Source organism: Cucumis melo, chromosome 10, assembly GCF_025177605.1.
Source record: "Cucumis melo cultivar AY chromosome 10, USDA_Cmelo_AY_1.0, whole genome shotgun sequence".
Taxonomy (NCBI): Eukaryota; Viridiplantae; Streptophyta; class Magnoliopsida; order Cucurbitales; family Cucurbitaceae; genus Cucumis; species Cucumis melo.
In genome coordinates, this window is record NC_066866.1 from 7443921 (window position 1) to 7460528 (window position 16608).

At 34.9% G+C, this 16608-nt stretch overlaps 1 long non-coding RNA gene across 12 annotated transcripts; it reads right to left on the minus strand.

Annotated features, from left to right (window-relative positions):
• Positions 1–11483: 11483 nt before the first annotated feature.
• On the minus strand, positions 11484–15652 carry LOC127151242 (uncharacterized). 12 transcript variants are annotated; one of them, XR_007824025.1, is made up of 4 exons: positions 15531–15652; positions 15121–15449; positions 11930–14549; positions 11484–11784 (listed from the first exon to the last, which is right to left on the minus strand). It is a non-coding gene; the product is annotated as an uncharacterized LOC127151242 (long non-coding RNA). The 12 variants fall into 12 exon arrangements; XR_007824027.1 differs by having other exon boundaries at positions 11930–14415; positions 14496–14549; positions 15342–15646; XR_007824020.1 differs by having other exon boundaries at positions 11930–14415; positions 15121–15209; positions 15342–15646.
• Positions 15653–16608: the final 956 nt, after the last annotated feature.

Genomic DNA, 16608 nt, shown 5'->3' on the forward strand with positions numbered 1-16608 from the left:
TTAATATTAAATAAATAACAATTTATTATATTTCTATAATATTAATTAATAATAATAATAATTATAATATTAATATTATAACAAATAAAATAAATATTAATAATAATAATATAATTAATATTATATTATTATTATATCAACTTGCACATTACGTAAAACGAGGAAAATTTTACCTTAAATTTTCGGAGCGTTACAACTTGACGTTTAGAAAACGCCAAGAATGTTGAATTTATGAATATTCTTGGGTTTTATAAACATAAAGAATTTAATAGATATTCCTTGACATTTTAAAACAAAAAGGAAAAATACATATTACTTGATGTTTAAAAAATGTCAAGTAATCTAAAAATTAAAAATTCTCAATGTTTTGTCTTTCAAATCATCCTTTTCTTGACAAGAATGAAAAACAACAATCGTCAAGAAAGTTAATAATAATACATATGGAATTGCAACATTGTCCTACATATGGCGAGGCTCGATACAAGGTTAATAATAATAGAGGAAAAAAATTTCGCATAAGGTATTGCGCTACTTTCCGTTGGTATCAAGATTACATCGCTTGTTCGTCGCAGAAAAAAGTTTCGCTAACATAAGATGACATAGGGATAAACGTGTTAAAACAAATAATGTGTTGAAACAAACAACTGATGCGGAGGGATCAAAGCACTTTGATTCCGCATTTCCTAATTTTTCTTCCTATCCATGAAACGTGCCTTTGGGGTTAGCTTTAGATGGGTTTAATTCATTTGGTTATACGAGGACCTCATACAGTATGTCGCCTGTTGTGAAAATTCCTTACAATTTGCAACCAAGGAAATGCATGAAGGAGAAAAATTTGTTTATGTCATTGCTCATATCCGGTCCTAGATCACTTAGCAGAGAAATCGACATGTATCTCCAACCATTGATTGAAGAATTGAAAGAGTTATGGAATTTCAGCGTGCGTATGACCCTTTTATCGATCAGTTCTTTCAGCTACATGCAGCTTTATTGTGGACGATTAATAACTTTCCAGCGTATGGTGACCTATCAAGGTGAAGTATGAAGGGGTATCAGACATGTCCCATATGCATGGGTGATAGATCATATTTCGGGATACGAGGTTAAATATCCTTGATGGGACATCGATGCTATCTTCTAGAGAACCACATGTTGCATAAAAGTAGGCTATGCAATGGAAGGTAGAGCATAGGCCTCCTCTAGTGGTGATGAATAAGCATGAAATATTGGAACAACTAGATTAGTTGGAGTTTTCAGTTTTGAGTAAACATCCTTCAAGAAAAGATAAGAAAAGAAAGAGAGCTCTTAATTAGTCAAAGAGAAGTATTTTTTTCAAACATCCTTATTGGTTGAGACTACTGTTACGTCAAAATTTTGATGTAATGCAGATCAAGAAGAATGTTTGTGACGATTTGGTTGGTACCTTGTTGAATATCGAAGAAAAAAATCAAGGATACCATAAATGCTCGATTTGACCAACAAGATTTGAAGATAAGAATGAATTTACACCTTATAGAAGTTGGTAATTGATTGGTCAAGTCAACGCGAGCTACACGTTGACTAACAACAAACGAGTTGAGTTTTGCAAGCTCCTGAAATCAGTTAAGTTTCAAATGGATTTGTTTATAATATTTTGCGATGTGTGAATGAAAGAGAGGGAAAAATATCAGGTCTCAAAATGCATGATTGTTAGTGGAAGTGGCAACGAAGTTTTACACATTCAATATCCGATGAGAAGAAGGGTTTAGCTATTTAAGTGTCAGTGGTATGACACCAACATCAATAGAAGTCAAAGAACATATGTGGAATTAGGGTACAAAGCTATCAACACATCCTATTTTTTGTTCACCGAGGAACCGTTAATTTTTGCGATGTAAGCACATCAAGTATTTTACCTAAAGGACCATAAAAATGGTAGTAATTGGAAAGTTGTCCAAGTTTCTTAGAATAAGCATATATGAGATGTGTTTGAAGTGGACGATGTGGAGAATGAGCAATTGAATGTACTCGAAATCGTTTTCGACCATCGAGTGGATGAACACATTGAGGATGACACTATGTAGGACTGACGTTCATCTAAAAATCGTTGAAAGACCAGATGTGCATCATGTCGCTGATGACTTCATAAATGATGAGGAAGCACAATTGTCTCATCGAAATGGGACAAGCGACGACGAATGATAGTGACGAACCACGTACTCATATATTTAATTAGTTTACATTTCGTTCATTATTATGTGCTCATATTTGCTTAATGAATGTTTTTTTTCCATGTCTACAGGTATTATATCGTCATTCTCGAGCAGTTTTGAGAAGACTGATACGATGTTCCTCGAGTTCAACGAGGATCTAAATAACACAGCAGGAAGGTCATCCTCGATGAGCAACAATTCGTGTGAGTCTCTTGTATGTTAACTCATAATTATTTTAACTTATTTCTCACATTAACTTATTGGTTTAACTTATTCAGTAGCAACTACTCAACCATCTCCGACTCCTAAAAGACGTGCGTAGTCTCGACCTCCGGAGTTGGAGTGGTACGTCCACACCAGTGGCAAGATTCCCATGTATATAGCCCCTAGTGTAGAGAAGCCTATTTCGCCATATGTTGTTTGGTTCAATCAGGCCATTGGCATGTGCGTAAGGAAGATATTTCCATTGCGCTTCCTTAGGTGGGCGAACGTAGGAAGAGAATACATCGAAGTCGTTAAAGGGCAACCTACAGGTACTTGGAATACACAATTTTGTTTTCATTTGAAACATGATTAAGTTAACCAAGCTAATTTGTAGCTTTCTGTAATGTTTAGCACTTTGTCATGCTTGATTTCAACGATCAAGCAATGAATAGGTTTGTTGAGCATCATATGCTCATTTGTTTCAAGAAGTTCAGAGGCAACTATCACAGATACTTCAAAAAGTATAGCGGCCCTAAAGAGGCACATGTCAACCCACTAACAAACAAGGCTGCTAAACAGAAGTAGCCTTACAATCATAGCAGTGGGTCAAAGTCATTTCTACAATGATAGCACGAGCCTAAACCATGTGAAGTTATTCAGGCAAACACACGTTCGAACTGGCACGTTTGTATCGCAGGTAGTAGAGGATGCGCATGTAAATTATTCAAGCAATACTTTTGTCCTTACTTGTCCTTTTTATTTGTGTCTTACTAACTCAATTTCTAAATTTGTTGCAGAATCAAATGCTTGAACTCCAGTCCCAGCCTATCTAGAGGGTTTTCAGCCACTCTTCAGAAAAGATATATGTGAGACTGTTTTGGGTAGACGACCAGACCACTCAAAAGGCCTTGGTTGGGGATCCAAGCCCAAGTCTCGCAAGATGGCTAGTGCTGACAGTTCCTCGACCTCGTGTTCGCAATGCACGGTGGAGCTTTAATTACGAGATAAGTGGAACAAACGATCGATTGATGAAGCTAAAAGATCAATTGAAGAATAGTTAAAGACGTTAGAGATAAGTGGAACAAATGTGGATGCTCATAGAAAACATGAGTCAGGTACAACAAGGACTATGAACCCTTGCAATATGTATCACTGTTTACTAGTTTATTGTTTATTTTTTGTAATTTAATATATATTGTACAGATCATACTAGAATCGAAAACAAATACTACCAATTAAATAAAAAATATTTCAAGAAAAAATTAAATAAAAAATGTACATATTTAAATGATTTTTCGACACACCAAATACGTCGAGCATAAGGACTCTATCACGACGCATGGTTAACGTTGAAAATGTAGATGTCAGCGATGGTGCATTTCTTAAGCGTGGACAATGTCAGAAATGCAGACATCGAGAGACATGCACTCCCAACGCTGTGTTTGTAACACGTCGGGAATATGCCTCCCATCACAATTCTTTTGACTCTCTTCCCGACGTCTCGTTTGATGTGGGAAAATGAGTTCCCAATGTATTTTAATATTTTTTTTATGTTTTTATGCGTCAATAGTAGCCTGACTTCTTGTAATGACTCTTGGCCGAGGAGGATAGACGAAATATCTAGTTAATTGTGGCTGCGTGGTTCTTCTTATATAAATGTTTTCAAAATGAAAAGGATTCCTAAAATGTGTTTGAACCCTTAAATGTATTTCTATTAAGACCATGAAAGTATATTATTTCTCTTATACTTTCCATTTCTTAAAATTAAGACTTGTAAATGAACTGAACATTTTATGAATTAAAATTGAGTATTCTGGAGAATGCATGAGATTTGATAAAGTTTAAAATGAGATGACCTTTGTACCTATGCGATGAGAATGCCTCATATACTTGTTGTGTGATCAGGTATGGGATGCCTTATCCTTACTGTATGAGGAAGGAGATCTGTCGACATAGAGATGCATCGATAGATGTCAGATCCCTATCGAGAAAGGTTACATCGATGTAGAAATGGCCGTCAGCAAAAGCGTCATGAGAGATGCGTTGTTAAAGGTACTCTCAACACGCAAACGGGACGACGTCGATAAAGGATTACTTCTAACGCACTGTTCGCCAACTTGGCCAACATGCCGACAGTGGAAAACTACCGATGTTTGTTAATAGCATCCTAAATACCTTATTGTCGATGTCGTCAAGTACATCGACGTTGTCTAGCACACGGCATCGGCAGTGTTATCTAGTTTAAATTCATTCTAAAAACACAATTAACGTAAAATTAATAAAAATTATTAAAATTCTAAATTGAATTATAATTAATGTTAAATTAAGAAGAAATTATTAAAATACCAAATCGAATTTATATTAATATTAATTCAAATATTAAAAAGTACACATTTATAGGTTCATAAATTACTTGAATAATTAAAAGTAAAAATGAAAACTTAAAACATATTTTTAAGTTCTGACGCCAATTTCTCAACCTCTGCATATTGCCTCAGCATGACTGTAGCTAGTATGATCATAGGAACATGGGTAAAATGTGCAAAGAGAAAAGTTGAACACTATTACGAGGTACGTTGAGGAAAATACGAGGTTGCTTCAAACAAAAATAACTCTTACTTTGGTAGTTCTAGAAAATTGATTGGGAAGAAAGGAGCAGTAAATGATAAGATTGATAACTGAACAGTAAGCCATAGAAAGTTTTCGACTTGAATATTAAGTAAATGTGATAGATAGCTTTTTTTAACAAACAATCATATTTACTTAATATGCAATTAGTGAGGAACTTTCTATGGCTTACTTGTTCGGTTTTCGATCTTGTTACTTTTCTGCTCCTCTATTTCGAATAAATTTTCTAAACCACCAGAGGGTTGTTTCTGTTTGAAGCAAACTTATATTTTCCTCGACGAAGCTCGTAATAATGTTCAACTTTCCTATTTGCACTTTCTCCCCGTGTCTCTATGATCATACTAGCTACAATCCATGTTGAACTCTTGACTACTATTATTTAAATTTCTTTGAGCTCCTCAATTGCACATAAGCTCCTCTATAGACTTCTCATACTATTCCTTTTCTTTCTTCACTGCTTCAATATAGAAAATTATAATTCTAAAATATATAAAAAATTTGATATCAAACATACATACAATATACATTCATCCATCGACAAAAGTACATCTCACTGAAAGGTAATTTTTTATTCTTTACAATTAGTAACTTTACTGTTATTCACCTAAACATTCAATCATATTAGCATTATGCATGCGGCTATCAGATTTTTACTATTAGATGTAAGACTAAATTAAAATCTAAATACATGGCTGGCAGAATGTTGTATTAGCAACTTCAATCTCAACTTTAATCTTACATCCTAACAACACTAAATTCGAATGCAATACTGAAACCTATAACTAAATAAAATCTAAATACATGGCTGGCAGAATTTTGTATTGACAACTTCAATCTCAACTTCTATCTTACATCCTAACAACACTAAATTCGAATGCAATACTAAAACCTACAACTAAATCAAAATCTAATTACTAAAACTAATTTAAAATCTAAAACCTAAAACTGATTTGAAATCAAAATACTAAAACTAGTTAACTAAAACAAAAGTAAAAAAACTAAAGCACTTACTAGAGCGAAGAGCGGCAGTGGTAAATAAGGACAAATAAAATGGAGCTGCGACGATTGCTCTCCTTCTTGAGCTCTCTCAACTCTCTCTCGATCTTCTCTCCTTTTCGGTTCTCTCTCGACCAACCTTCTCGATTTTGTGAATTACAAAACATGAAGTTGGTTGTTTAAAGAGGAACTCTCAGCCTTTCACTTATAACGTCGACATAGGATTCCTAACTCGCAAGCAGCCACTTATGGCGTCATTAGAAGCCTATCAAAAGCAGTCAAAACGTCACACATCTTGCAACATTACCTACCCAACGCCGGCTGAGGTTCGACCTCTCATGACGCCATGTAATCTGGCGTTGTGATATGGTTGTCAGAATTTTTTAAATGTTCAACCTTTACTGATGTTACCTATCCCACGTTGGCAAAGGATCAACCTCTTACAAGGCCTTGCATGCAACGTCGGCAATAATTTGGACAACGACAATGGGTATATGCATGACGTCGTGAAAAGTCTATATTATTAGTTAAATTAAACGTTTTCACATCGCGGTGTCATGGAAGCCTCGCCTCTATCGACATTACTTGTGTGACGTCGCTAGAGCTGCATACTACCAACGCTTTCTTTATGACGTCGAGAAAAGATTCTTCTTATGACGTCCCTTTTCCCGTTGCCTTTTTTAAGTTGACAGACCTTCGATTTTTTATAGTGAATTAAATGTCCTATTCATGCTATGTGATCTTGAATAAGATGCCTCATACTTGATATGTCATTTGGTATGGGATGTCCTTCGCTTGTTGTGTGATCTGGTCTTAGAAGACGCGTTATGCATAGTGGAATTAGTGGAACTTTCTAAATCCGTTGAGATTACTCTGCATAGTTATAACTTGGAAACATAGTATGGTAATGTTGGAGTTCAGGAAAGGGTACAAAGATATAATTAAACATACAAAATGATTCTATGTGATGATTATCATATGCTATATGCAAGCTATGCAATATGAATTACGACGAAAGACTTTAACAAGCGGTTAATTTTAAGATGATTTATGAAAATGGTTGATGAATTTGAGATATTGTGAATCGCCTAACAAATGAAATTTGGTTTTATTTAAATTAAATGTTTTATTAATGATATTTTATATTATTATTCATACCATGTGATTTGACGAAATGGATTTTAAGTGCTAAGGAAAACTTGAATTATTTAAGGCGATTGGTAGTTAAAAGATCCCACTCATTAGACGTCTAACCTTTCAAATGCTTCGCTTTATCTCCCTTCGAGGTAGTAAAGGACATCTAGCGTTGGATTTGCAGCCTTGATCGCCTACCGTGTACCTTCTCAACCGCATCATTTTGATAGTGGCCACACTATTAACTCGCACAACATATATAATAGGTAGGCGGGAGAAGTACATGTGTTTTTTGGGTCATGATTTGTAGTCTTATGATGAATGTTGAGAAACATACTAAATGTACTTGCATTCGAAGTATCAATGAAATTTCAACAATTCATCGTCCACATTTCACGATAAATTTCCTTGCGATCGTCTTTTAATTCCGTTTACTAGGAGTTCGACGTGTTACTCCACGGAGAATCTCGCACATAATGTCTAGGTGGTCGCATCCTCATTCCATCGCTAGAGTGAACTAAAGTAGGGAGTGTCACTGATACACTTCTATCAGTTCCTATTAAGATAGACTTTTATCAATTTCTATATTAACGATAGACTTTAATCAGTTTCTATCATTGATAGATCCCTATATATCTCACTTCTATCAACGTCTACAGTGATACACTTGTATCAATTTCTATCATTGTAGATGTTGATAGACTTTTATTGGTTTCTAGCTAATTATATATGTTATTTTCTTGTAAGTATATAAATAATAGAGAATAGTTAAAACCAAAGGATTTGAGGCATGTTTGACGTCTTAGCACGATGGCATAAATTTGTCATTTATCCAAAGTAAACTTTCTATTTTGCTATTCTTCTTGTCAGCCCCAAATTAAACACCCTAGTTAAACAAAATTAGGGTTAAGGAAAACATCATACATTTGAAGCTTTATGAACCTCATAATCTCCTCGTACACTTCAGGCAGCGGACGGGAAATGTCTTTCGCACGCACACGCCTATCGTCTGGCTGAAGCAAATGACTTGTGGGGAAATAGGTTTCTCCGCACCAGGAACGATCGTCATCGAAATGTGTTCATGTACTGCAACGTGGCGCTTCAACTCTAAGAGTCGAGACTGCGCACGTCTCCTAGGAGTCGGAGTCCCAGATTGTTGAGAAGACAACCCTACTCAATATAATGTTAGAGAAGAAAAAAACATGAAATAATCATAAGTTAAAATGAAAGAAATTCTTGTACTCACTCGCATTGTCGCCCACGGACGACGACCCTCTCAAAAAGTTATCTAACTCGCCCTCAAACTCGAGAAACATAGCGTCCGCCTCCAAAAACTTATGACATGTGTATGACGATGACATAATGCTTATGGACATAGAAAACAAACATTAAATAAGCAAATACGAACACATAGAATCAAAATATATAAACTACATAAATATGTGGCTATGTGGTTTGTCATTATAATTTTTCGTCGTCGCTTGCATGTGACAAGTGTTCATCTACATTGTCGATGAAGTCGTCAGTGACATGACGAACAACCGGATTTCAACAATCATAGAATCAACGTCAATTTTGCACAGTGTTCATCCTCGATGTGGTCATCCACTTGATGGCTTACAACAACTTCTAGTATGTTAATGTGCTCATTCTCAACATCCTCACTTTTGGCACATCCTATATACGCTTATTTTGGATGACTTGCACAGTTTTCCAATTGCTACCATTTTTTAGGTCATCGTCGTAAAAAATTTGATGTGCTTGAGTCGCAAGAATTGTTCCTCAGCGTACCAAAAACGGGACATGTTAAGAGATTTGTACCCTACTTCAACATGTGTTCTTTGACTTTTGTTTACGTCGATGTCATACCACCGACACTTTCCAATTGCTACCACCAACGGATATTGTACGTGCAACACTTTGTCCAAAACACCGTAGAAATATTGTCGCCACTTCCACTTGCATCGCTTTCACCAATTACAATTACTCCACTATTTTGAGTAGTACGTCGGGAATCAAGTTTAACAGTATGAAATCAATAACCAAGTTATTCAATACAAACAGGATACCATAAACCCTCTTTCAAATTTGAATGCAACCATAACCGCCCTTCATTAAAATTTGAATTCAACCATAAACACCCCCCATTCAAAACCATAAATCCCTCCCTCATTCAAAACCATAAATCCCTCCCTCATTCAAATTTGAATTCCACCATAACCCCACCCCTCGCTAATTCAAATTTCAATTCAACAATATTCAACAGTAAAAAAATTGTTTTAAAAATTTTTTTTTGGATCCATCATTTGAATTCAATCATAACCTCTCCCCCTCGTTCAAATTTCAATTCAACAATATTCAACACTAACAATATTACACAATAACAACATTTTAATTAAAAAATCTAATCCAAAACACAATTTTAAATTTTTTAGAAAAAAACCCTAACCTAAATCCTAAACCTAAAGTAAACTAATTTTAAACTTACCTATATGGTGGCAGATGGTGACGGACAGCGACGAGGAAGGGCGGCGACGACGAGGACGGACGGACGGCAGCGCACAACAGCGACGGCACCTCTCCAACGTTTTCTTTCTTTTTCGTTTTGATTCTGTTTAAAAAAGAACCAAAATGAAATATATAAGGGATCTCCCGATGCCGCCCGAAAACGTCGGGAGTTCCCATATCAGGCATCGGGAAAATACCACTTTTTCCGACACTTTTAATGAGCGTCGGGAATACCCCTTATTCCCGACGCCGTTCTCTACTCACTATGCATGGCATCGAGAAAACCAATATTTCCTGCCGTGTTTCCCGATGCGTTAGGCCAATGTCAGGAATAGCCCTTATTTCCGACGTCTTCATTTGTGCGTTGGGATAGCCCATTATTCCCGACGTTTTTTATACCGACGTCTTTTAGTACGCCAGGAAAATCCTGATTTCTTGTAGTGTCACGAACACGAATCTGGGACTACCACTAGTGTTGACCTATCACTACTATAAAAAAGTCTCTTGACATTTTTAACATTCAAGAATTATTATTCCTAATGATTTTAAAATCGTCATTGAAGTCAGCATCAAGAGAGTCGAAGTTCATGACAGTTAATAAACACTAAGAATAATAAAAGTTGACAGTTCATAAACATTAAGGGTACAAATGTTCATGACATGTAAAAAAACGTCAAGTATGTTGATCTTAACGACATTTAAAAAACGTCAAGAATTAACTTGTTTATGACATTTGAAAAACATAAAAAATATACTTGTTTATGATATTTGAAAAACGTTAAGAATAACACGACTAATCAAACTTTACTGAAACAACGGAAACTTAACAACTTTATTAATACCACTTTTTTACGGCTTAAAATGATGTGATGCAATAGTACAGGAGACAACAACCTAAAAACATAAGTTTAACAGTGAAATCTCACAGCCTTCAACCTTCCACAATCGCTTAGATTTTAATACAATCGCTTAGCTCTTTAAACGATCGCTTAGCTTTCAACTCGATCGCTTAGCTCCTTAAATGAACACATAGTTTTCAACTTGTTCTCTAATTAATTAGCTCCTTAAACGATTGCTTAGCTTTCAAATTGATCGATCGCTTAGCTACTTACACGATCACTTAGTTTTTAACTTGATCGCTAATTAGCTTCTCTACCAATTATTTAGATCTCCTAAGCGATCGTTTAGCTTCTCTAACTGATTGTTTTGATCATCTAACTGATTATTTAGCTTTTGTACGATCATTTAGAAGTTTCTTTATCAAAACCCCTAATCAAAAACTCCTAACTAAAAAATTCCTATTTACCAAAATGACACCTTCTATGCAAGTACGGGTCTTTCAACTTTGCTAAAAAAATTGATAATCTTCTCCTGTGAAAGAAAAAGAAAAAAAATCTTCATAAAGACATTGACATTCCAAAGATCACACACCAAAACAATTTCACAGCAACGGGTGGAAAAAAATAACAAAATCAACAACATTAAAAATCAACATCTAGCGCTTCCATTTTCAGCCTTGCAATCAATTCATCAACTAGAAGCACATCCTCTTACATTAAGCAATTTACGAAAAAATCACGCAAGAACAGTATAATCAGTCAACACCACAAACTAAAAATTGACGACATTTATAATCTTACAAGAAATAAATGGAATTAAGGCATCTTTTCTCTTCCCTTCGTCCCTTTTCCCCTTAATGCCCAAATGATTTGTTTGTGGAGACTATGATAAAGCATTCAATTTAAACCCTACATGCTTGATCTCGTGAATAAAGAAAAAAATCGAAGCTTTCATGGAAAAAAGAATCTAAATGACATTAGATTAACTTTAGAACAAAAATTTGAACATTGAAAATTAATGTTAATTTAAAAATAAACTTCGATTGTCTAGACAAAACTTAAATTTAAACCAAGAATGAAGAAAAAGAATACATGAACAACCCTTTAGATCAATATGTGGTATAACTTAAGTGATATTTCTCCTCAACAAATGCCAAACCCAAGAAGAAAAGTAAGTTTTCCCCTCTCCTAAGAACAAAACTTTTTTTTTATAATCCTGAGAATGCTCCTGCCAAGCCTCTTCGAATTGAAAATCCAACGTACAAAGGAAGCCCTTCAAGCATCTACAGAACCCCAAGCCATTGAAGATTAGTAAACCAAAAACCAAATTCATTCAAAAGAAAAAGAAAAATCCTAGGCTGGTGTATATAGTCAAAACCAACAACACCAAAGCCATTAAACTAAATCCTTAGTCAATTATGAACTCACCTAGAAGAAAAAAGAGAAGGTCATAAATCTGACAGTCGAGTTGGGAACATTTTCCCTATAGCTGAGGAGATGGAAGTTGAGCATATCCCCAGCCCTGACTCCCCTCTAATGACACCAATCCAAATCTCCCCAACTCAATCTGAGATCATTAGAGACAACTTGGTCACTCTGGTGGATAGTGAGGAAGAAGAAGGGAAATCAGATAAATGGATTGGCAAGAAGAAAATCAGTGAAAAGCTCTTTAAAAAGCAGCTCATTACTTGGCTAAAGGACAACAACCTCAAACTCGCTCCAGCTTTTGACAACATTGTAAGCACCTTCACAACCAATATGGGAACTGAAAACAATATTGAAATAGGCTATAAGCCTTTGGGATCGAATAGTTCACCACGAAAATGCATTCTTGGAATGTAAGAGGGATTTGCTCTTCGCAAAAAAGAGCTCAAATAAAAAAAGAAATTTCTAGCTACTTTCTTGATTTTGTTTCTCTGAAACTAAAATGCTTGATATGAACATAAGAATTATCAAATGTTCGTGGAGTTCCATTAGTATAAAATGGCTTTTTAAAAAAGCTAAAGGTAGAACTAGTGGCATTCTCTTAATGTGGGATGACATGAAATATAATGTGGTCAACTGTATAGAAGGGTCCTTCTCAATCTCAACTAATATCATAGAGCCTGATGGTTTTAGTTGGTGGATTATTACTGTATATGGTTCTGTTAACAGAAAAGAAAAAAAAAAGAGGCAGTTTTAGGGAGGAAGTTAACAACTTATCAAATTCTTGTGGTCTTAACTGGCTTCTAGGTGGAGATTTTAATGTGGTAAGATGAAGGGCTGAAACATCTTCACTCAATCCGACTGAACATAACATGAATAAATGCAATTCTCTCATCTAGAATCTCCACCTCATTAACCCTCCCCCCAAATTGGGAGCTTATATTCTCTCTACATCACTGTGAACTTCTCACCAAAAGTACCTCATACCACTTCCCTATTGTCCTTGAATTTCTTAGTCTTTCTTAAGGACCTCCTCCTTTAGACTAAACAATGTAGGGATAAAAAAGGAGTGCTTTTATGTGGCTATCACCACTTGGTGGACTAAAAGTCAGAAGGATGATTACCCAGGATATTCCTTTATGAAAAGATTGAAGCAGCTTGCAAAAAATACCAAAGGTTGGCAACTTAAAAGAAAATATGCCAAAGATCATGAGATGTGCTCTAGAGGCAAGAAATTTAAAAGATTGACTCTATGGAATTACAAAATACTCTTTTTAAAGAGGACCATGATAGAAGAAAAACTCTCAAGGTTGATCTTATGGATGCTACCATTAAAGAAGCTCAATATTGGCCTCAAAGAGCTAAAAGACTTTGGCTAAGTGAGGGATGAAAATACAAACTTTTTCCATAAAGTTTGTTCTGCTAGAAAAAGAAGAAATCAATCTCTGAGATCTATGATACATAAGGCATCGACTATAGCACCAATGAGAGTATGCATAAAGTTTTTATAAATCACTTCAAATCAATATATGCTACTAAACAAAAGATTTCTTGCCTCATTGATAATCTCGAGTGGAACCCCATTGACTACCTCTCTTCTAAGCAACTCACTGCACCCTTTAATGAGGAAGAAATCAGAAACTCAATCTTCTCCTTTGAAGGCAATAAAGCTCCCAGTTCTGATAACTTCACCCTTGAGTTCTTTTAAAAAAATTGGAACGTTTTTAAGAATGACATATTGGAAGCATTCCAGGGTTTTTTCCAAAATGGGAAGATCAACAAAAGAACAAATGTAACCTACATAGCCCTTATTGCAAAGAAGGAGATAAGCCTTGCTGCTGCAGATTACAAACCCATCAGTCTTACCACCTCTTTATACAAGATTATTTCTAAAACTCTTTCCACTAGACTGAAAGCTATTCTTCCAAATACCATATCTAAAAACCAAATGACCTTTGTGCATGGAAGACAAATTGATGATGCTATACTCATTGCCAATGAGAACATTGACCTATGGAAAAGAAAGAAAACAAGAGGATTTGTCATCAAAATTGATCTAGAAAAAGCATTCGACAAAATTAGTTGGAATTTCATTGACTTCATGCTCAAGAAGAAAAACCTTTCTAAAAAATGGGGGGACTGGATCAAAACTTGCATATCCACAGTTCAATACTCTATCCTCATTAATGGCAAACCTCGTGGCAGGATTAAACCAAAAAGAGGAATCAGACAAGGAGATCCCATCTCTCATTTAATCTTTGTGTTAGCTATGGATTATCTCAGCTGCATCCTTAAGCACTTGGAAAACTCCAACAAAATCAAAGGGGTTCTCATCAATGATATCAATCTAATTCATCTCTTATTTGCAAATGACATTCTTCTCTTTGTTGAAGATGATGATAATAGCATTAGAAATCTTCAAAATGCTATCCATCTTTTCGAAGTTGCATCAGGTTTGAACATCCATCTATCCAAATCCTCCATCTCCCCTGTCAACATTGAAAAAGAAATAATTGAAAGAGTTGCTAACAGTTGGGGAATCGACACTCTTTTCTTCTCTATATCCTACTTAGGATGCCACTTGGTGGTGAGCCTAGAGCATGCTCCTTCTGGGATAATATCACTGAAATGATTCATAAAAAGTTAAACAACTGGAAATATGCGCACATACCGTATAGGCATTAAACAGATAATTTGATGCATTAAACAGAGAATTTAACCAATCGATAGCGAGTTTAAAAGTTTTTCGATAGCAAGTAACATGTAGAAGCAGCTTGGCTAACAACATTATTGTATCTGAAACTCCATTTTTAGATTACTTTGAAAAATGATACCTACACAATGTCAAGATTGTGGGAAATAAATCACAATCTTTACAAAGCATTCTCTAACTCATTTTAAGAAACTCGTTTCTCAACCTAGAATAAAATTTTAAGACGATACGAAGTAAAACTAAAAATACAAAATCCCAGATGACTTAAAGGATTTATAAACTAGATGGACATGCTATAAATTATAATATACAATAACCTGGAAAAAGGAAATGAAAATGTAATTGTCTTTTTTTCTGTCAGAACTTTTATGAAACACTTACAATGCATCAAGTAAATCCACGAAAAACAGCACCACTTTAAGATTGAAATCCAATAGCAAAATACAGAAGGGAAACGAATGAAAAGAAAACAAAAAAATACCTTATGGATTATTTCAATAGATTGCATAGAAGTTGTGTCAGGATATCAAGGAGTTGCATATAGGATGACGAACATGGAGAAGAAAGAGGCTTATTTATGGTTGAGGCGTGAATGACGGATCACATGGGAAAGAAGATTTGAGAGATGGGTTTCAATGGAAGTTGAAATCTTTTGAGAGCGAAACTTATAGATATAGATTACGAGAGCAATGACTTTCATACCTGATAGCCAATTAATCTCGCTGTGACCACACAGCACTTCGCCACCGTGGAGGCTGAGAATTTCCTTCTCAAAAGCTCAAGCCGCCGAACTCTCTCACCGTTGCAAATCTAAGATAAGAGGAAGAAGAAGAAAGAAAAGGGAAGAAGAGGAAGAGAGATAAAGAAGAAGAAGAAATGGGTGAATGATACCTTGTTCTTCCTTAGGCGAAAAAAAATTGTTGGGATGGAGCTATGACTATGGAAAATTTCAGAAATTTGGGAGGAGAGAAAGAAGTGTTTAAACTAATGCCAACTGGAACCAAGTGTCTAAGTTACCTATGCGTTTTCGTAGAATTTTTGACGTTTTAAAATGTAAATAATTTCATAATTATTATTCACTTTACCTTTAAAAAATGTTAAGAATATTGAAAATTGGCCTATACTCTTCCTTTTTAGAAAAAATTTCGACACTTTAAAAACGTTAAGAATTTAATAGATATTACTTGACGTTTTCAGAACTTCGAAAAAAAGTACATCACTTGACATTTGAAAAACTTCAATAAAGCTAAGAATTGGCCTACCTCCACCATTTCATAAAAAATCTTCACGTTTTTTTCAGAAAAAAGTCAAGTTTGTAAATTCACAAACGTCAAGAAAGTCTCTTTTTCTAGTAGTGCATTATTCTCCAGACTTAAAAGTGGGTTGTGGGACCTGATAAGTAAAGGAAATTGAGAGAGATATGGAAATTAGAGGAGGAGGAAACAAAATTTGGTTTATGAGAGAGGTGTAATCTTTTTTGTTTTTACACTACTACAAAAACAAACTTTCTTGACGGTTTTAAACTATCAAGAATGTTTATTCTTGACGGTTTTAAAACCGTCATTGGATCAAGTGTCAAGAAAAACTAAGTTCTTGACAGTTGCTAAAAACGTCAAGAAAGGTGAATGTTGACAACCGTCAAGTATTCAATTTTTCATCAATACATTTATTAACCATCAAGAAAGTAATTGTTTATGACATTTTGTAACCGTCAAGAATATGCTTTTTCATGACATTTAAGAACCGTCAAGAATGTCGTTTATGACATTTTAAAACCGTCAAAAAAACTATTGTTCATGACATTTCAAAACCGTAAAGCAATTTCCCATCTTTTTTAATTGTAATTTATTTATATTTTTGTTCCTATATTATGCTCTCATTGGTCCTATATAATGGCCCAACAATTATTCCATTTTAAATACATATAAACAACAAATATTCATCAAATGACAACTCAACATCATCTATT